Here is a 23,260-nt window from a genome sequence, read left to right on the forward strand (position 1 = left end):
GCGGAATGGTAAGCTCTGGTCTGAACGGGAACCAATTTTTCATCATGCAGCGGTCTTGAGTTTGGTGTGATCACTGATCGAAACCCATCGGAGTCTTATAATGGTCATAAAGACAATAAAAAAGATACAACACTAAAAAAAATCTCCACCACAAAAGCATCTTGATGTAGTCATGAATATATTCTCTTTTTTTTGCAGCATTTTAAAAAAATAATATAATAATAATAATGTGCACATGTTCATTGGTAACACAGAAGAGGAAAGGAAGAACAAAGGAACTGTATATGTATGTTGGTCTGTACAAAATTCAATTTTTTTTTAAAGAACAATGGAGAATTCCTAATGCGTTGGTTCCATTTAGGAATGAAGACCAGGTAATTCAAAACTCCTACATTCAGGGAGAAATTTCCAACTTCATTCATAATCAATACTATCCATTCAAAAGTTTGTGAGTTGGCAGTAAATTATCATGTGCCCTCCCACCCCACACATACTTGTTATGTTCCATAACTCTGCAAATGAATTAAAATCAATGCTAAGCCCGGTTTAGAGGCCTGTAGCATTTTAGCTGAAAATCTTTTATTTTCTTGGCAGGTGTACTGGAACACGGCAAAATCCCAATGAAAATTAGATCAAATGTAAACCACAGAGAGAACATTTTTGATTCTCTAGGGTCCTTGAAACTTTGCACTTAATCTTCTCACGTTTTCTGTTTCTTCATACTCTAGCAGATGACAGACTTGCAAATTAAGCCCCTGAGCAGCTGAAGTTTACGGTTGTGCATCTGGTAAGCGTCCCTTAAAAGCAAAACTTGAGTTAGTATAGGTTACTAATTTCAAGTAAAGCATGTCTTTCAAATGGGCATGAGGGTAATTACTGAGATGACAGGAGACACAGCTTGATGCATGTTCTGCTTTGCATGTTAAGGTACAAAATGAGTACAGTGTTGTGTCCTCTAGGGCAGTGGTATATCTAGAGGGGATGCAAAGCACTAAGTTCTGCAGGGAATCTCATTACAGTGTGCAAGCTGCCCCTCCTCCCCCTCCCCTTTGGAGTCATTTCAGCTGGGGAGAAAAAAATGGAGGCATTCGCCTCTGTTTTGCTCCCCACACACGGAATGGCTCCAAAGGAGAGGGGAAGGGGCTGCTTGTATGCCATGGTGAGGTTCCCTGCAAAACTTAGTGCTTTGCACCCTCTCTATCTATGGCACTGCTCCAGGGCTTTCAGGGAGACATTCTACAGCAGTGGTTCTCGCACATAGCACCTGGATCCACTTTTTCGAATGAGAATCTGTCCTGACCCACTGGAAGTGATGTCATGACCGGAAGTGACGTCATCAAGCAGGAAAATTATTAACAATCCTAGGCTGCTGCAATCCTAGGATACCCACACTTACCCATGAGTAAGTCCCATTTACTAACATTGTTAAAAGAATATACATAGTAGCTTGTTAAAAATACAGGTCTGTCACATTTCCCCAAATGCAGTCACATACCATGGAAGCATCAAGTCTAATATATTAAAAATAAAATATTGAAATGAATGGGGACCCACTTGAAATTGGCTCGCGAGCCACCTAGTGGGTCCCAACCCACAGTTTGAGAAACACTAGTCTACAGTACTGGGAAAAACACTTGAGTGACAGGCAGGTCTTCAGGCAAGAAGTGACACAAAGAGGAGAGACTTCCAATAGCTTCCAAACCAGTCCTGCCTGGCTAGCAGATTACAGGGATTTGGGCAGTGCTTGTATGTGAACTTTGGCAACACTGTGCAAGGTGTTTTTTCATGAGGAAGATGTCAGCTTGTTTCTCTGTCTCTCCTTACTCCATCTTGGCTAAGCGCTTGGGCCCTGGCATTTGCTTTTCGAGGGGGCCCAATCCTATATGCATGATCAGCTGCAGGAACTATTGTTGCAATGGTGGAACATGCTTTCCCGCAGTTCCAAACAGAAAATCAGAAGCATGTGCAAGAACATAAGAACAGCCCCGTTGGACCAGACCATAGGTCCACCTAGTCCAGCTTCCTGTATCTCACAGTGGTCCACCAAATGCCCCAGGGAGCACACAAGACAACCTGTATCCTGGTGCCCTCCATCTGGCATTCTGCAGTAGCCCATTTCCAAAATCAGAGGTTGCACATGCACATCATGGCTTGTAACCCGTGATGGACTTTTCCTCCAGAAATTTGCCCAATCCACTTTTAAAGGCATCTAGCCAACATGCCATCACCACATGTGTAGCTCTGCACTTTCAGACTATTGCTTTTAGAAACTGAGGAGGCCTTGTGTGCAGCAGTAGGAAGAGGCCCAAGAAAGGTAGTGAGATAGTGGGGGAGGGGCAGAATGGGGACAAGTCAGAGGTGGGGGGGATGGCACCTGGTGCGAGTCAGGACAATGTCATTGGGAAAAGAGCTAATTGCCTGGCCCCTTGCCGTGGCCCCAAACAGATTCCTTCCCTTGCCTTGATTTTTTTAAAAAACCCAGATAAATCTTGATTATGGATCTCCTGTGTCACATAGGGTTGAATCCTCAGTAAATTAGTATTGCTTCATTATACGAGTGCCACCCTATTTCTATAAGTTGCCATAAGCACCTTCTGCTTTTTTGTATCTTGATCTGGATCAAAATGGAAAATAAAGACATGCTTGTTGTTGTTTTTTTTAGCAGAGAACAGGTGAATGTTCTCCCATAGAAAGGTGTAACAGGCTTCCGGTGTAATGGCTGGCAACCACCTTCCACCTTGCATGCTGGTTGACCATCTTCTGTGCATCTCCCAGCCCCTGAGAACTGTCTGCCTTCCTACTGAACTGTTCCTATGAGACGTTGAACCCAAAATAATTACCTTAAGGTCAAGTCACCTGGAGGTCATGCACATTGGGGCAAAAAAATCAAAACTTCACATATAGACTGATGGGTTCTGAGCTGTCTGTGACAGATCAGGAGAGAGATCTTGGGGTGCTGGTGGACAGGTCAATGAAAGTGTCGACCCAATGTGCGGCGGCAGTAAAGAAGGCCAATTCTATGCTTGGGATCATTAGGAAGGGTATTGAGAACAAAACGGCTAATATTATAATGCCGTTGTACAAATTGATGGTAAGGCCACACCTGGAGTATTGTGTCCAGTTCTGGTCACCGCATCTCAAAAAAGACATAGTGGAAATGGGAAAGGTGCAAAAGAGAGCGACTAAGATGATTACTGGGCTGGGGCACTTTCCTTATGAGGAAAGGCTATGGCGTTTGGGCCTCTTAAGCCTAGAAAAGAGGCAACTTAGGGGGGGCATGATTGAGACATACAAAATTATGCAGGGTATGGACAGAGTGGATAGAGAGATGCTCTTTTCCCTCTCATATAACACCAGAACCAGGGGACATCCACTAAAATTGAGTGTTGGGAGAGTTAGAACAGACAAGAGAAAATATTTCTTTACTCAGCGTGTGGTTGGTCTGTGGAACTCCTTGCCACAGGATGTGGTGATGGCATCTGGCCTGGACGCCTTTAAAAGGGGATTGGACAAGTTTCTGGAGGAAAAATCCATTACGGGGTACAAGCCATGATGTGCATGCACAACCTCCTGATTTTAGAAATGGGTTATGTCAGAAGGCCAGATGCAAGGGAGGGCACCAGGATGAGGTCTCTTGTTATCTGGTGTGGTCCCTGGGGCATTTGGTGGGCCGCTGTGAGATACAGGAAGCTGGACTAGATGGGCCTATGGCCTGATCCAGTGGGGCTATTCTTATGTTCTTATGAAGACACAGTATGTCTTATGGAGATGCCTGTATAAGTGTTTGGAAACATCTTAGGTTTTGTACCTGGAGATGCCTCAGGATGCCTGCAGGTGCTCCTGTAAGTTGATGTTCTCATATTTTAGTTAAATGAAGCTGTTTTATGACAGCCTTGGACCAGAATTGCTTCTTCCTTGGATTCCAAAAGAACCTCTAGTCCTGGCCCAGCAGCCCAGGGCAAAACAGAAGGTTTTAAGGTGCAATTCATGGACCAGTGCAGCATTCCGAGAGGAATTTTATCAGGCGGTACAAAGTTTCCTTTTGGGCCCTTCCCAAAGAGGAAATGAAACAGGGTGTTGTGGGTGGTGACAAGGGTGGGCTCAATAGGGGTGGAGAGGGGAAAAACAGGGCAGGGGGGTGGCAACAGCCAGAAACAGCTTTGGAGCCCAGGTCTACTGGGCTTCCAATGCAAAGCCCAGGCAGGGTGACCAGATGTCCTCATTTTCCAGGACATGTCCTCTTTTTAGCCTCTTGTCCTGAAAAAGAAGTGAAATGTCCTCCTTTTCCTTATTAGCAGACCTCTGCAGGCAGCACATAGCCGTCTTGTAATTAATTAACTATAGGCACAATCCTAACCCATTTTCCAGCTCCGACATAAGGACAATAAAGCTCCGAGGTAAGGGAACAAACACTGCCTTACCTTGAGGAGGCCTCCATGATTGCCCCCCAACTGCAAGATGCAGCACATGCCCCACAGGCACAGCTATGCCAGTGCTGAAAAGTTGGTTAGGATTGCGCCCTAAATGTAATAAGTTATATGTAATTAATTATATGTAATAAATTATAGGCCTTGCTCCGCCTTATCCTATCCTCTGTCCGGGCTGCAAAGCCCAATATGGAGGCTCTCAAGTCTGAGCTAGCAAAATAACTGGTGCAGACTTGAGAAGCCCCATTGCGGGGCTTGGGGCTTCCCCTGGGGAGACCTCCAGCAGCCCCAACAGTGCTGCTGAATGCAGTGGAAACCATTTTGGTGCAACTGCCCTTGTCAGCTGCACTGGGGATAGGACTGGGCTGCTGTTCTCTTTAAAAGTTCAGTCTGGGGGGGCAAAACTAAGCCTTCTATGCTGTCCAATCCATAGTTCTGCCCTCCCTCCCAATTGGGGAATGTTGCATTTAACTGTGTAATGTGTAGTTTGGCTCCAATTGCACCAATTTCCCTTCTCATTTTGACCACTTTCTGAACTTCAGTTTCTGTACTATTTGAACAGGGCCTTGAAAAATGCTTCAGTTGTTCAAGATTTCCCCATTACCGGCGGCAATAGATTCTCACCCAAACTAGTCCTCCTACTGTGCAATTATGGGGAGTAACATTCAAATCATGGTAGGCTTCTTGTTTTTCACTGACTCACTTTAAGTGAGTCAATACAGTCACAGACACAGAGCCTAACCGCCCTGCTACGTAGCTGACCTACTCTGTAACAAACTGATAAAAGAAAGGAGCTGATAAGGCCAGGAAGTACACCAAATGATAATGTTCGTTCTCTTCCAGACACTGCATGGAAGATATACAACCAGCTGCATTTTGCTTTCATACCATCGCTCTCTGAGTTAATAGAAAATCAGAATTGCTTTTTTGGAATTGGATGGTGGGATTGGTCTTTTAATAATTTTTTTTATATGTCTGTATATTTTAATTTTGCAAAGACAGGAATAGGTAAGAAATTTTTTTCATATATTTGTAAGGCATACCAAAGAAATCATTAAAAAGGGAAACACTGTTGAAAAAGTTTTCCTAAGTAGTGAGAAGGTTAGTCCAGTTCAGAGGTAATGTATAATTGATGTCATACTTGACTGGCAGGGTACCCAAGTTATTTTTATAAAACGTTTGTGTGAATGGACCATTCTCTAAGTGCTGGCTTAAGGAAGAGGATTCCTTTGGGTGACATCTTTGTTATATTAATGAGTCCCTTTCCTGATCTGACATAAAAATGAGATTTAAAAGAGCCTTGTTGCGGATGTTAAACTGTTGTTCAGTTTTACGGGAACAGGAGTATCCATCATTTGGGCCATTATCCCAAGCCCTAAGAGGGACTGAGTTAACTCTGTGCCATGGTAATGAAGTAGTTAGAGCCATTTCCTACCTGTTCTCGCAAAAAAGACAACTTGCAACCCTCAGGACCAGTTCACAATGGTCCCAGATTCATTAGCTGTTTCTCTCGTTTATTCAGCTGTTTTCAGTAATTGCCCTTGAGGAGCTGCCTTTCAAAGAGAACTTGCAGAAGATTTCTCAACCTTGGGACTTTCAAGTCAGCTAAATCTGATTGCTGTTTACTTTCTTTTTGATACTCTGCTTTATCTAAAGTTAGAGCATCCTAAGAATTAACTCAAGGACCACTTGAATTACTTCCACAATAACTATCAACATTTTGGGAATCTAAGCAGTATATCATCATCATCATCATCAACAACAACAACAAGAAATGAGATAACAAAATATAAAGATTTGCAAATTGAAGTTGAATGCCGATGGCAGAAAAAGACTAAAATTGTACCAATTGGTGCTCTAGACACAGTATCAAAAGACTTTGCAAAGCACCTGAACCTTTGGTGTAAATGAAATCACTACACACCAACAGAGAGCAGAAAGCAGCCTCACTGGGAAGAGCACACATATTACAAAAATATCTGGGAATATCCTCGGCCCTTGGGAAGGACCTGATATTAAATAGGCCAAATCCAACCACCAACATATGATGAGCTGTGCATAAGACCCATAATATCATAGCTCCCACCAGCTTTGTGCCACTTTACTCTCTTCTCCTTCCATCTCTTTCAACTTCAACTTTAGTGCCTTGAGACTACAGATGGTTAGTCCTAGCACAAGAACAAACAGAATCTATATGCTTACACTAAGCAGAAAGACCTCTGTAGAGAGCCTCTATTTTTAACATCAGGCATTTCCACAAGCAAGAAGAGTCCTCATAAAAGAGAGTGAAGGCTAGTGCTTTGTATATATAGGGTGACAGGTTCAATCCCTGGTGTTTCCCATTAAAACCAAAAAGCCTTTTTTATAAGGTGGAGATAGCAAACTAGGAAGTCAAATCTCTGTAAGGAGCTACCTCCAGTGAGGTTAAACAATATGGAGCTAGATATGGGGACTAGTCATCCATCTTCCTCTATGATAGATCCGTTTGTTCATAAGAGTGCAGTCGAAACGGTGCTCTGAGCTGATGTAGGCCCTCGGCGCCAACTCCCAAGTGTCACAGATGTGCCATAAGGCACATTAGTGCCAGTCGGGAGTTGACTGGGCTGGCACAGAGGCCTTCACCAGCCGTGAAGGACCAGGTCCGAACCCTGAGCTGGCCTGATGAAGTTTGCACCAGGTAGTGCAGGGGGTGGGAGGGGGTGGTGAGATGACATTCCGGGATGGGGCATTTTTGGGCAGCGGGAGGGCAGAATGGGAAGCAGATCAGGTCCAGGAAGGGGGCAGGATTGGTTGTGGCGGTGCAGACCGCATCCTAACCTCCTTCCCTGGCCTCAGCAATCTAACATGGTTTGCTCAGATTTGCACCAGCTAAATAGCTGATGCAGATCTAAGTAGCCCCATAGGGCAGGCTGTGGCTCAACACAGGGTAAGGGGAAAATATCCCCTTACCCCAAGGTGACCTCCAGCCTGTACCTAACCTGTGCTGGATACAGCGCAGGCCACTGTGGCCTGCCTGTTCCAGCATAGGCTAAAATTGGGCTGTTCAGAACATAAAAATCAATGCTGCTACACCAAAAGCTCACTTTCTTTGGGAAAAAGTGAGGTAAGTGGCATAAACCATCAGCTTTCACTGCACAGCTGCCTGAACATCCCATTGCAGAGTTTTGCGCAAGGCCCACTGAAGTGAATGGCATATCTACGCTGTATGTCCAATTGCTTTATATGCATGGTTTAGACCAGCAGTTTTCAACCGCTGCGCCGTGGCACACTAGTGTGCCATGAGGCTGCCTCAGGTGTGCCGCAGGGCCAAGGAGTCAGGCAGCAGCAGCTGCTCGCGCGGGAGGAGCGACTGCTCGGAGCCTCTCGCGGCAGCAGGAAAAAAAAAGGCAGCCACGGAGGGGCTTGGACGCTCCTGCTGTTACTGGTACCTGCCCCGTGCGCTGATTGGGCAGCCAGCCAGGCAGCTAGAGAAGCCCGGAAGAGCTCCTGGCGGGTGAGAGCGAGGAGGGAGTGAGAGGGAGCCTGACGGTGGAAGCAGGTAGGAGCCAGAAGCAGCTGGCTGGAAAGGATCCTGGAGCGACCCTTGCCTGCAATGCCCCAGTGACCCTCCCTGTGTTGCCTCCCCTGGCAAGGCTTTGGCAGGAAGGGCGCTGGGTCACAATCCTATCCACACTTCCTAAGGAGTAAGCCCCATTGACTATAATGGGGCTTACTTCTGAGTAGACGTACAGAGGCTTGGTTGGTTGCACTCTTTCTTGAATAAATGAGCAGGCAAGTGATGCTTTTCTTCCCGCCACCCACCTCCTCCCCTCCTGCACACGCATCCCCCCATCATCCCCTCTGACTGCCCCTCCCCACCCCTCCCTCTTTCCCACCTTCCAAAGTTCAAAACCAGTTGCTTCCCATTCATTCTCTCTCTCCCCCCCTCTCCCTCCCCAGTGAATCCTGCACTTGTTTCAGCCGCATCTCCTCCCTGTCCCTCCAGTATGCTCAGTCTCATTTCTCTTTGCCAGCACCTCCTGGCATATCAGAGCATATCAATTGATAACAGTTTGAACAGACCTGCTTCAAAACCTTTCCAGAAACCACATACACCTCCCTCTCCAAGCTTCTTGGGAATTTCTTTCATTGTCATGTAATGATCTAAGGCTGCAATCCTAACCACGCTTTCCTGAGAGTAAGCCACATTGAACAAAATATGACTTACTTCAGAGTAGACCTGGTTAGGATTCTGCCCTTAGTTATATCAATTAAATTAATTGTAACATAATAATGTAATTAAAAACTAGTGGTGTGCCTTGACAACTTTAGTGCCTTGCCAGTGTGCCGTGAGCTGAAAAAGGTTGAAAATGGCTGGTTTAGACAGTGATGTGTACGGTCCAAGAAACATAGATCTGTTTGCATAAGTTCTGGTTTAACAACTATGTTTTCAAATTGAAAATGAGAGCATTAATTTAAAAGCCTGTTAATTGGATTCACAGATGTTGGCAAATTGGGAGGTGTCACATTTTGTTGAGCAAATCATTGGAAAAGATCATGGAGGTAACAGACAAGAGTTGAAAAACAATCAAATGAGAAATGGCTTGGAAAAAGACAAGCCAGTATATGTGAGGCATGGTAATGTGAAATTGACAGGCTTAATGAGTAGGTTTGGCTAGTGTTGATAATAGCAAAGGAGGGTTTGATGGATTTGCAGATACAACCTAAAATGAATGCAGGGATCGTCTCAACACTAAAGTTTACATTTGGTGTGTCTGAATTTAAAACTTTCTTTCTTTCTTTCTTTCTTTCTTTCTTTCTTTCTTTCTTTCTTTCTTTCTTTCTTTCTTTCTTTCTTTCTTTCTTTCTTTCTTTCTTTCTTTTATCCTGCAGTTGAGTGTCACTCACAGGGGCCTCCTCAAAGTAAGGGAATGTTTGTTCCCTTACTTCAGAGATGCATTGCCCTTATGTCAGTGCTGGAAATCACTGACATAAGGGGTTAGGATTGCGCCCTGCCTCTTATACCAAGCTAGGCATCTAGGGGCCCAATCCTAAGCTTTGTGTACCAGCTCACCACTGGCACACACTGTCCCAAATGTGCTATAAGGCACATTTGTGGGCCCTAGCACCTGTGCTCCGCTGGTAGACCACAGTGCAGCAGAGAGGTAGACGGGGGCATGGGGGAGGTGGGAAGAAGGCATTCCAGAGCAGGGGAGGTGGAAGGAGGGTGGGGAAAAATGGGGAGGAGGTGTTCAGGGGGGAAGGAGGGGGCAGGAGGGAGGCGAGATCGGTGGAGATTTGCTTCACCGGATCCAGAGCCTCTATGTCAGGCTGGCCGCTCAACACAGAGGCTCTTCATTCTACGTCGACGTTCAGATCGACGTAGAATCTAGTAGCTCCATTGCGGGGCTACTCGCTTCACCCGGGGAAGGGGATGAAAGTCCCCTTCTCCTGAGGAGGTGGCAGTGGCTGCCTGGAGTGTTGTGGACACAGCAGCAGCCATTTTCTGCGCCACTGAAGCCTTGTGTACCAGGCAGCTCAGCATTGGGCTGTCCATCTTCTGTGTGATAGGCTACATTTGGGGTGGTTGCTCAGGTTCCCAGGAGACTCTAGTCTCTAGTGGTGGTGGCACTCCACTTGGGTGCCTTTCCCTTATTTATTTATTTATTTATTTATTTATTTATTTATTTATTTATATCCCACCTTTCCCATGCCAAAGCAAATGCCCAAAGCGGCTCTAAAAGTTATATATAACAATTTATAATACAATATTGGCATTTGGTTGATGGTGGATGTTTGTCCTTTGTGCTCTTGCAATTGTGCTGTAGCTCAGCTGCTTTGCTGGACTAATTTGTCCTCACCCCCCCCCCCCCCAATGACTCAATGTTGTGTGTTCGGTTTCTGCTTTGTTTTAATGTTTTTCTGTTTGAGTGTCTAAATTAATATTTTAATGCTTTTTTTTTTTTTTCTTACTTATGTTGTGATACATTGTACATATACAGGTCCAACCTTGTTATACATGGATTTTTTATACATGGATTTGACTCAACACGAATGTCCACTACAAATGGGAAGGAATGTACTGATCCCTGGAGAAGGGGAAAAATGCACCCCTTAAAGTGCTTTTCTTACTGTTGTAGAGATTTTTATCTCAACATGATGAGAAGGGCCCTTTAAATTAAAGGAAAACAGTCCTTTACAATAGTTAGAGAGAGGGCAGCCAGTTGACAATCCATCAATCATTCTCTCTCCAAGCGACCCCTCCCTTCCCCCTGAACACATGAAAGAAAGATAATCCTTTCTAAGCGCCTGGAGAGAGACTGATTGTTGGATTGTCATCTTAATGACACTTTTAATATCACAAATGTTAGCAAGGTTACTTTTAAATCAGCTGAGCAAACGGACTTTGTTTTTTAAATTGATTTGCTATAGTGTGATTTTTGCCATCCATGAGAGTTCTCGGGAATGGAACCATCGCGAATAATGAGACTCAACCTGTATAACAATATATAACAATATTATATATTGTTGCTCCAAAGTGTACATGGTTGTCCTTGTTTGACCTCTTTTCTGATTTCTAAGGCTTCTTGACTGGTCGAGGAGTGGGATGTCCTCTACAGCAAGAGAGAGAACACTTTGAGTTCTCTCTTTGGCCCCTAGTGGTGGGAGGGGCCAGGAATGCCCCCTTCCTCTCCCAAAGGGCCAGGAATGCCCCCTTCCTCAACCAGAAAATACTTTGTTTAGATCAGCATAAGCAGCTAGCTGTAGGATTTCCATCACGATAGGTTAATGGAGCTAGAAGGACAAAGAGAAACTCAGCCAAGTGTATTGTTTTAGGAGGTCTCACAAAGCCCACAGGACAGCAAAGCAGAAGGATCAGATATGAGGTTCTTGTCATATTTAATGTAGAACTTTTACACTTGAAAAAGAAAAAGACACAATGGAAACCCAGCAAACAGACACTGTGCTGGGGTGAGAAGATGTGATGCTGGAGTCACAGAATAGTGTTTTGGTTTCCTCCTTGTCTTTTTGAGTTGTCACTTTAGCCCTGGCCCTGGGACTTTTTGTGTATAGCGGGTGGGTCCTAGTGCTAAAGGAGTGAGAAGCACTGCTCTGATCTATCCGAACTGTCCCACTTAGTAGACTTTTATTAGCTACTTTGTTCATATATGCTTAACATCAGTGGCGTCGCTAGGGGGTGTGGCCTGCACCGGGTGACATGCAAGGGGGGGTGACGCGCACTGGGGGGATGATGCACTAAAATCACAGTTTTAGGAGCAACCCCGTCATGCCATATACCATTGGATGTGGAATTCCAGTGGAATGCATTGCAAAAAACCAGAGTGAAATAGCTCATTTCCTTAAAATGTTACAGTCAAAACACCAGAAACAAAAATATGCATGGAGCCCTATGGAAAGTGAAATCAAGCCGTATTGTGTGTTTACTTGTGAGTAGGAGAACTTGCCTTAGTGCATCGGAAAGGGGAGACTGAGAGGAATCCAATGACACCAGATTGGTCCCTATCCAATGAATGCAGCCCCCCCCAAACATCCAAGAAGGAAGTCCCTCCCTCCCAGCTGCAAGTGTATTGAGCCCTATGGAAAGCAAAACTAAGCCACATGGTCATGTTTACTTGCGAGTAGGCAAACGTGCCTTGGCTTGTGATCAGGCCACACAAAGGGGAATGTGAGGACACCAGAGTGGTCCTGATCCGATGGAAATGGAGTGCAACAAATGCTCCAGAAGGCAGCCTCTCCCCCCCACCACTAAAAAGGACAAAGAAGGAGGCTTTAACTGGTAAGGGGAATGTTTTCTATTTTGCACTAAAGCCAGGTGGGTCTTTATCTTGATATGCTTAAAATAGAAGAACTTTAAACAGGGCACTGGCGAGGGCTGGAAATCTCACTGATTTGTTTGGGGGGGGGTGTTATTGCAGGCAGACTATAGAAAAAATTCACTTGGTGGAACAGGACTGGCTCCCTCTTATTTAATTTTTTATTTTATTTTAATTTAATTATTTATAATTATTTTAATTTGCTTGATGATGTCACTTCTGGTCATGACATCACTTCCAATGGGTCCTGGACAGATTGTCATTCTAAAAAGTGGGTCCTGGTGCTAAAAGTTTGAGAATTGCTGCAATAAGGTGTTAGTAAGTTGACACGGGGGTGTGTGTGTTTGACTCTACAAGTTTTCATAATCACTAAAATCAGAGTTTGGAGGAATAATACCATCATGTTATATATCAATCAATGCATAATTTCATGCAGAATGCAATGAGACAAACCATGTTGAAATATCTGTGTTCTGTCAAAAGGTACGGCCAAAAAACCAGTGGGGGCGGAGTGATGGTACATCACCACGCCCACCACCTGGGGTATTGCCCCGCCCACTGCATGGGGTGATGTGCAAGCCCCCCACTCCGGGTGATGCGAATCCTAGTGATGCCACTGCTTAACATATGTGTTGTGTGATGTGAGTTTTGCTATTAGCCTGCCAACTATTTTGTACAATTTATGAGGCCTGTGTATAACCTACTTTTAGCTGAACAAAAGAACACCTGTGAGTTGAGCTCCTAGAAAATTGTTGCTGACCCTCTCATGTTTTACCCCGTGTTATAAACAAATATCTTCTCATTAGTTATCACTTAGTGTGTATTTCTGACTGCATATTATCAGTTGGCTGTCTTATTGTTTCAAGCCCTGTTGGCTGTCCACAATTGTTTCAAGCCCTGTCTGTGGTCACAGCTTTGTTTCTTCAAAGTTACGTGTTATTTGGAAAATAGAAATTCAAGACATGCCCAGGGTGGGAGACCAGGTGAATGACGCGTGCTTAAAATTATAGAGGGGGAGAGAGAGGGGAATAGTCTTTGTAGCTATGGATACTAGAAAAGTTATAGATGTTCGTGTAACTTTGCTTCGGGTGTGCACATGACTTCACAACTAACTTAGGTCATGGTGCTAGATGCGTGTGCACCAGGCAGCTGCTTTTAAATAAACAGAGTTGGTGTCATTCAGGCTGCATTGTGTCTTGAATTGATTAACCTACCAGGACTGAATATTAGGAGAGGAGTTGTTAATTTCCTCCACACTATGAATTGTCAGATGAGAGAACTCTAAATTGTTCCTCATTCCACTTCAAAAGTTCCTGTGTTTGCAACCAAACTTTGGAGGTCTGTGCTCTGCTGCTCTATTGCACATTCGCCCACCTTCTTCCTTGGAGAGCTTTGTACCATTTCATAAGAAGGTATCAGAAAACTGCCTTCCACCTATCTCATTCCTTGCTTCTATTGCTTTTTCCTTGTCTTATTTTCTGTCCTTGCTGTGACCAAACAAGTCGCTCTCCAGAGCTGTTCAGTCACTCTGACTCTCAAGAAAAGCACCTCTTGCCTCCTTGAGAAACTGACTCAGTAGACTAAAGAGATTTGACCTTGGCCATTGGCCTCATCTTGCTTTCTTCCTGGTTTCTCGCAATGCAACCCATGTGTCGTGTCGCTTACTGTCCTGCACTTCCCTAGTTCTCTGAATCTCTATTTTGCTGAGCACAAGCAGAAGCTCTAGGTCCTTTGAGGTCGAACTCTCTTATCCAACTCAGCAAGGACTCCGAGCTACAAGTGAAATCTTCTCAGCCCCTTTGTGAAGGTGCAACGCTTAAGATGTCTGTGTGATAGTAATCTTCCTTGTCAGAAAATGCAAGCTGATAGACAATGCCTACAAATCTTTGGGAGTAAATATTTCACAATTGGGGGCAAAGTTGCAGCCACCCCTCTCATCCCAGTGAGCCAGCCCGATGTTTCTCCACTTGTATCAGCTGGACCTATCTTTCCCTCTTTCACTCCCCCTACAACAGCCATTTTCAACCACTGTGCCGTGGCACACTAGTGTGCCGCGAGTGGTCCACAGGTGTGCCACAAGAATTTGAGGGAAGATCATTTATTAGTAGGGCCAATGGGGATGTGAGCCACCCACTGGCTTCATGGTGTGCCTTGTCAATTGTCAAAAACCTGATTGACCATTTTGTTGCCTTGTCAGTGTGCCACGAGTTAAAAAAGATTGAAAATTGCTGCATTCCTTAGCCCCCTGGAGAAACAAACTCACCTCCATAACATGCTAGCAACTCTCTCATCCTTTCCCCCATTCTACTCCGGTTCCAGTCCCTCCTCCCTCCATACGGGAAAGCAACACTGGTATCACAGCTGTGGAACTCTCTCCCACTTGAGTGAGTAACTGCTCCCTCCCTTTTAACCTTCTGGTGGGGGCAAAAAACTTTTTATTTCTCCTGGCTTTCTTCCTTTAATTTTGTTTCTTAGCTTCTCTCTGTTTTATTCTTTTGAATGGCCATTGTTTTAATTGCACTTTATATTGTTTTCATTGTACTGTTTTTTTAATTACGGTGTTGTTCACTGCAATGGGTGCCTTAAATAGAAGCAGAGAGGCAACAAAGAAATATTTGAAGTAAAGCCTCCCTTGCTTCTTGGTTTCAGACCTGGTCAGTTTCAAGAACGCTCTGTCTCTCATTCGTCTTCAGCCCTCTTCTCTCTGATGTTTCTCTCTTTCTTTCTCTCCTCACTGGAAACTGGCTTAGCAATTCAGGTTGGCCTTAGGAGCTGCAGGGTCCAATGGCAGGCATTTTAGTGGGCTCCTCATCCTGTGAACCCCTGAGAGGAGTGGCAGCAGCAGTGAGTCCAGGGCCAATGGCGCCCCACATAAAGTGTGATACCTGGAAGTGATGTGATGTTTTAGGTGCCTTTGGTCCCAGGGGCACATAGGGCCTCTCCCAAGCATGAGACCCTATTCTGCCAAATCGCCGAAATCAGGCTAAGACCGTCCTTGTTAGCAATCATGATATATTGATCCTTCCTTGCATATTGAAATCTAGATATTTGATTGCATTCCTTTCTTCTAACTGCAATTTATTCCTGAGTAAATAACACTGTACTTTAAAATTACTTCTGCCTCTCACTTACTTTTTAACATCTTTAATCTTTTAATCTCTTAAAAATCAAGCTTGCTTTGGGAGTGCATCCTGAGCCAATGGTGCAAGTCTCTAGAGCAGCGTTTCTCAAACATTGAGGGAGCTTCCCTCTCTCAGTAAGTTCTTGCAGGGGAGGGGCTAAGGGGGGTGAGAGGGGGTGCTTTCCACTTGCTTCAAGAAGGCAGGGCTGCAGCAGGCTGCAGGAGGTGCAGGGAGCCCTGTGAAGCCCGAGGCTTAGAACGTTCACTAAAAGTGGGCACAAAGCACTTCTGTTCTGTAGGAGGTCCCGCACCTGCTGCAGCCCTGCCTTCTTGAAGTAAGTGAAAAGCACCCCCTCTCGCCCCCCCCCCTTAGTGACGCAATCCTGGGGATTGCGTTGCTGCCTCCCTCCCCTTCCCCCGCCCCTTAAAGGGATGGCGGAAGCCTTACACAAACTGGTGGGTCATGACCCACCAGTTTGAGAACCTCTTCTCTAGAGCATTCATGTTTCAATACAGTGTGGATGCCCTTCCATAGCTGATAAAAATGAGTAGTCCATAAGTGGTACAAGTGTGATAACACTAGTAACTAGTTTTTGAACTCTGTATTATTTTTAAACTTTCTATTTGTGTTGAGAGTTTTATTCATCTTTTTTTAAGCAAAACAGGTACAAGCACCTGCTCCTTAGCGCCCAATGTAGGGCATAAATAAAAGTAATCCACAGAAGCTGCAATCTTATGCACACTTAACAGGGAGTAAGTCAGTGGGGCTTACATTTGAACAGCCTTGCACTGTGAGCCTTGTACTGTATTGTCTATTCCAGTGTTTCTCAAACTGTGGGTCAGGACCCACCAGGTGGGTCGTGAGCCAATTTCAGGGGGGTCCCCATTCATTTCAATATTTCATTTTGAATATATTAGACTTGGTGCTACCATGGTATGTGGCTGCATTTGGGAAATGTCACAGATCTGTACGTTTAACAGGCTACTATGAAGATGCTTTTAACAATGATAGTCAATGGGACTTACTCCTGGGTCAGTGTGGGTAGGATTGCAGCCCAGGATTGTTAAAAATTATCCTGCTTGATGATGTCACCTCCAGTCATGACATCACTTCCAGTGGGTCCTGACAGATTCTCATTCTAAAAAGTGGGTCCAGGTGCTAAATGTGTGAGAACCACTGGTCTATTTTGATTGCAGCAGCTCTCCAGGGTTTCAGGAAGAGGCTTCGTTCATGACCCACAACCTCATCTTTTTGGGGGAGGGGGCAGGAGGTACAAGGAATAAAACTTGGGACCTTCTGCATGCAAAACACATGCTCTGCCACTGGGCAAAGCATCACCTGAGCCTAGAATGAGATGCAATCCTAACTAGGCCTCAGTATATGCATAAATAAATGGAGCTTGTAACCTTGCTGGCCGCCTACAGAACGATGTTGCAAAATGTATAAGGTTCACCTGCTCTGTATGTGAGAACCGATGGGGCAAGTTGATGCTCAGTATTGTATGGTAACTGCAGCAGGTCCCTCGATGTCCCATTTGTTTTGCCTCCCTGCTCTGTGTGGCAGCCAGAGTCATCTCAATTTGCCATGTTAACAGGTGCCAACCCTAGCATGAGAAAAAAGATTGTTGGTACATTGGGATATGGATGGGAATTTCTTAAAAGCCCTGCTGGGTCACATCAGAGGTTTACAAAGTCCAGTATTCTATTCCTTCAATGGCCAATCAGATTCCTCTGGGAACCCCACAAGGTCCAATCAGATACCTTGGGAAACCCCACAAGGAGGGCATGGAAGCAATAGCCCACAGTGCTGTTCTCCCCAGCAAGTAGTATGCTCACTATGCCTCTGAACCTAGAGGTCCCACATAGTCACCATGGCTAACACCCAGCAGCAGACTTCTATAAGAGGCCAAGTGTCCCTTAAGTCCAGGCTTCCCAGGTGTCATGAAGGCTTTTACTTGCAACAAAGGTGTCAGATCATGATGGAAAGTTACATCTGTGCAATTCACATTTGAATCTATTAGGAGGGTTGTTCACGTACATAACATGCAGTAGATTTAAAGTTCACAAATACATGAATAAATTGTTCATTCATTACCACTTTTCATTGGTAACAGAAGATTGCATTCTTTTTGGGTCCTTTCTCCCCAAATAATAATAATAATAATACCATCACCAAGCTCTAGATCTTGGTGATGCAGAAACTATCATGAGCAGCTCCTTAATAATTAAAATGACTTATTCTCATCAATCAATAGCCTGTCAGCGAAAATTGACATTTCAAATTCCCTTGCTCGTTTCCCAGCTCCTACAAACATGCCTGCACACCCAGTACAAAATGGTACATTTGTTGAATTTCACTTACGAAGGTTTTCCCCTCCCTAAGAAATGAATAAAGACGCTGTGATTCATCTTGTTTTAGCAGAAACATAAGTAAAAGGGTTTGATTGGGCCCTTTGAGAGATCAAACATAGGAAAAGTACCATAAAAAGCAAATAATTGGGGACCAGGGGAGCATTAGTGCCTTGCGAACCTCTTCTCTTAATAACCTCATGTGTCACTCATAACTAATGTCTTACTCTCCTTTTTGTCGTGTCTGCTTTCAAAATATGAGATTGTTGTAGGGCAGATGGCAACTGAGCCATTACTGCAGAAGTGCACAGTGCCCAGTTCTATGGGCTATTGACAATGGCGGATCTCATGATCCGCTGACATAAAAGATAGAGGGGCACTGTAAATGGTGTGCTTCCATCATGCACATTGAAGCCACTGGCACAAATGGTGAGTGGCTCTGCATACCTGCCACTGATGGATCTTGGCTGCATTGGAGCAGGTAAGGTACCAGTGAGGGGTAGGTTGTGGGCAGTTTGGGGATGGGAGCAAACACAGCAGGGTGGCAGAGGGGGAGGATCTTGGTGACACCATAACTTTCCCCCTTACCTTGCTTGGGACTGTTCCCTTCTTCTCCTTGGACTTATGCCAGTAACAAAGCTAGCATAGGTCTGAGGTGTCATAAATATGTACAGTTTAGGCCTAGTAACATGTAAAGCCTGAACTAAGCTATAACAGTAACACAGAAGTGGCTTGCAGTCCTAGCTGCTAAGAATTTACAACTCAATGGAAGGTGATAATGTAGCACCTAGGCAGCCAGAAAGACGCCCATCAAGGATGGAATGCAGCTGTAGATCTCCAGGAGGGAGGGAAGAGCTGAGAGGGCAAGCATCCAGCCCCACTTCAGGAGGACGGGGTCTTTGTCTCTTGGCAAGTTAGGTGGTGGGTGCACATCCTGCCCCGCCAGGACCATGTGGCCTTATAGGTAACTGGCCTGAGGATCTACAAAAGAAGCTGACCCAGGTGAGAGTCAGAGAATAATAGAGTTAGCCAGTTAGCTTTGTTGTTTTATGCTGATATGTTTCCTAGAAGTTTTTATGCCTCTAGCATTTGCTGCCTTTGTAACCTTTTGTAACCCTATGTACTTAATAAAGTAAAAATCTTTTTACCATGTTGGTTCATTGTCTGTTGGGGACAAAGGTTCAGAATCCTGCCTAGCCATTCAGCAAGCTACCAAAAATCCTCATTGTGGACTAGTAACTTGAGGACTGAGACTTTAAGTAAAGAAAGTGCTCAGTGCCTACAAGGGATATAGTTAAGCCTAAAGGGTCTCAGTATCCCTGGACTGAGACACTGGCTCTTACAGGGTGGTGGCAGTACTACCGAACAGGGATCTTTGAGGGCTCTAGGGTTCAGAACCAACGACTCTGAGCACCCAAAACCCTGGGAGTGTGAGATCACGTGTACGTACGACATGAGGAGAACAATTGGAAACTAGAGGCCCAATCCTATCTAAATTTCTAGCACCAATGCAGTTGCAATGCAGCCCTGCGGTAACTGAACAAGCGTTCCTTTACTTTAAGGATGTCACTGCTCTACCACCACAGGACCACAGGATGCAGCACATGCCATGTTGGCACAGCTCTATCACTGCTGGAAAGTTGGACAGGATTGGGCCCTAGGTAGCTTACTGAGAGAATGCTGTCCAATTACTTGCCTCAGCGGGTCCCAATGGAGCCACTGCCCTATGTGGGGCCGCTGCCACCTCCCTGCTGGCACTCTGGCAGCATGTGCCTTGGGGCATTGTTGGAGGCCCTGTTGTGACTGCCATAAGGCAGTCACCACTAGTGTTTTGCCAGCGTTTGAGCCCAATAGGATTGGACTACTGGATGCATTTCCACATCACTGACCATAGCGGTCAAGATGTTCCCAAGATGCCATCTTGCCATTCCTGATTTTCATATGGGGCTGACTGTGATATCATAACCTATAGTACTCCTGACTCCAAATCTAAGTATGTGATATATCTATATCTATATCAGGGGTGTCCAAACTTTTTGGCAAGAGGGCCACATCATCTCTCTGACACTGGGAAAGAAAGAATTAATTTACATTTAAAATTTGAATAAATTTACATAAGTTTACACAAATTAATATACTAGAGGTGGAACTTATATGAATGAATGAAGGTCTTGCAATAGCTCAAGGCCTATAAAAGGCCCCACACAAGGCAAGGCCAGCCTTTTCTTTGCTGCCACTACTGCATCACAGATGTGAATCAGCAAGCAGTGGAGGGAGCCCCCATCCCACAGCTAACATGAGAGGTCAAACAGTTGCCAAACAGTCAGCCTCATGCTGAGAGCAGTTGCGTCAGGCCAGTGCAGGCTCCAGCAAGTTTCTGGAGGACGAGAGGCTTGTTGGAGACTGGGGTGTCCCTGAGGGCCACATTGGGAGTCCTTGTGGGCTGCAAGTGGCCCCAGGGCCAGGGTTTGGGCACCCCTGATCTATATCGATGTGTGTGTGTGTGTGTGTGTGTGTGTGTGTGTGTGTGTGTGTGTGTGTTGGGGAGGCTCTTGCGTATCCCATAAATGCACATAAAACTGGACATGTCACTGGAAGGCAAAATAATAAAACTTAGACTTAGTTTCTTCAGCCATGCCAGGTGGTCAACACCATTGGAGAAAGATGTTATGCTCAGAATAGTCAGTGGCAAAAAATGACGAGGATGCCAAAGAACACATTGGCTGGATGTAATCAATGCAGACACTGGCCAAATACAAAAGCAGCTTAAAGAAGCTGTACAAGATTGGAAATCATGGAGAGAGCTGGCTCATGGAATCGCCAAGGGTCGGACTTGACTGAATGGATAATTCTATATATTTATAATGACATTCTCCCTTGAAATTCCTCCCTTCCCTCCTCTCTTTTTGTTGTTTTCAGTTTTGATATTTAAATTGTAAGCTTCTCAGGACAGAGACCTGTGGCATAACTAGAAGAGGTTGCAAAGCACTAAGTTTTGCAGGGAGCATGCAAGCAGCTCCTCCCTCTTCCCTTTGGAGCCCCTCCTTCTTGGAGCCTCCCTGCCTGGCTCCGAGGGGGGAGGCCGCTTGCAGTCTGTGGTGAGGCTCCCTGCAAGACTTAGTGCTTTGCACCCCCTCTAGCTACACCACTGCCTGTGATTTGTTCTCTGAAAACCATCAGTTACGACACATTAGCTATAATGACATAAATAGCAGAGGGATTGTTCTTTCTTTCTTTTTTAAAATCTTCACGGCTTTACAACATCAGGACATCTCTAGGAGAAGAGAAATGGGCATGTTGACTGACTCCATTGTGGGGAAAAACACAATAACTGAAATCATTGAATAGGTGGCTATTCTACACATAGATTCTACACAATTTTTCTGGGTTCCAGTAGGTGGCGCTTTCAGCCAGTGTTCTTTACAGCTGCTCTGTTAGAACACACAGGTGAACAACTGAAACCAGACAAGTTTATGATTCTTTCCCAGACCAGACACTCTGAGCGCTAAGGGGCAATCTGAGTTTTTTATTTTATTTTAAAGAAAGTAAGGAAAACTATCGGGCATGACGAGCCCAAATACAATTTTTATTTCTTTGAGCAGCTGCAAGAGGATATAGCACAGGTACAAAGAGTAGCTCAGCAATTATCCACCACTAAGCTTGCTTCTCTGCCAGTGAGGAAGGACTATCACCTCCCTACTTGAAAGGTAGGCTGGAGTCAGAGCCATTGTCCATCAGCTGATCCACTTACAAGGAAAAGAGCAATAGCCTCTCTTTCTGGAGTGGGAAGCTGCAGCCATTCTGTGCAAGTGACTTGGGGCTGGGTCTAGCACAAAGTTGCAGTTGCCAGCCTTGAGAATTGATCTGTTTTGGTGAAAGGGAGGGCAAAACCTAGACCCAGAACCCGTCTTCAATACTAGATTCCACCCTATGTGTCCTTGATTGAAATTTGCTTGCTCATTAAGGCTCCACACAGCTGCTAGTAATTTTCTTAGGGTTCTGTGCATCTCTAAGGAGGACACTTAAGGCAGACCTGCAGCAGGACAATTAAAGAAACAATACAAAGTTGACTGGTGATCACTCACTCCCCGGTCCAGGAAGGACTATCACTTCCTTACTTGAATGGCAGGTTGGAGTCAGAGACAAAATAAACAGCAACAAAATTTACTTGTGAACCTGGGCAACCTTTTTGCAGTGAAAAAGAGCAGGGACAAGAATCACTATGGACTAGGCCAGTGTTTCTCAAACTGTGGGTCATGGCTCACTAGGTGGGTTGCGAGCCAATTTCAGATGGGTCCCCATTCATTTCAGTGTTTTATTTTCAATCTATCAGGATGCTCCCATGATATGTGACTGCATTTGGGGAATTGTTACAGATCTGTACCTTTAACAGGCTATTATGTATATGCTTTTAACAATGAAAGTCAATGGGACTTACTCCTGGGTAAGTGTGGGTAGGATTACAGCCTAGGATTGTTACATTTTCCTGCTTGATGATGTCACTTCTGATCATGACATCACTTCTGGTGGGTCCCAACAGATTCTCATTGTAAAAAGTGGGTCCCAGTGCTAAATGTGTGAGAACCACTGGACTAGGTAAACACCTCTACTGTAGTTTGACTCAAATATATTAAACAAGGTTTAAGAAAAATATTATTAGGAGAAACCTTTTTAAGGGTTTACTATATCTAGATCTATCACCTCAATTTCCCAGCTATCTCTGTTTATTATTGGGAGACTTTTCAAATATGTCCACATAACATCTGAACAACTGATATTATGAACTAGTGTTCATAGCTTTTCAGAAATGGCCAGAATGCCACAGGTTCAGGAATTCTGACTAGTACCTGCATCTTTTACCTCTTGTTGGCACTCTTCACCAGAAAAAGTACATTTCTGAATTCACCAGCCCAAATGCTCCTCCAATTCCATGATAATCTCAGTTCCATTCCCACTATTAGGAAATAAAGATCATGGCTGCAATTTTAGACACAATTACTGGAGAGCAAGCCCCACTGAAGACAGAGGGACACACATTCAGATCAACATGCAACATGTATACACACCTTTTCAATCAATCAATCAATCAAGTACCCTTCCTTCATTGTTGAGTGGTAGAACCTGGAAGTGGTTGAATGGACTGTACCACTTCAGGTTGCAGGTGGGGGATTCCTCTCTTCTGTAGGGGAAGAATACTCCTCCATATATATAAAAACAACTTGGTGCAGATTGAAAACTAGCAAAGCAGGGAAAGAGGTTTTGCCTCCAGGCTTTTTCCAGCTCTGCTGCATTTCTATTTCCAGGGTGTTTTCAACATAATATTGAAAAAAAATGTACCTCCTATCCAACCCAAAAAGGATGTACCTTCACCTCATTCTGCCACATAAATTAACCAAGCCTACAGTTGGGTGCCTTTAATATGTTTCTTTCCATAAATTAGATTAACTGATATTTACTAAGCCAGTGGTTCCCAAACTATGTGCCACAGTGCACCTACAGGGTGATGTGGGATGTCCCTGGTGGCCCATCCTACTGGCTCTCCTGCCATA

Source organism: Tiliqua scincoides, chromosome 3 (assembly GCF_035046505.1).
Source record: "Tiliqua scincoides isolate rTilSci1 chromosome 3, rTilSci1.hap2, whole genome shotgun sequence".
Classification (NCBI taxonomy): Eukaryota; Metazoa; Chordata; class Lepidosauria; order Squamata; family Scincidae; genus Tiliqua; species Tiliqua scincoides.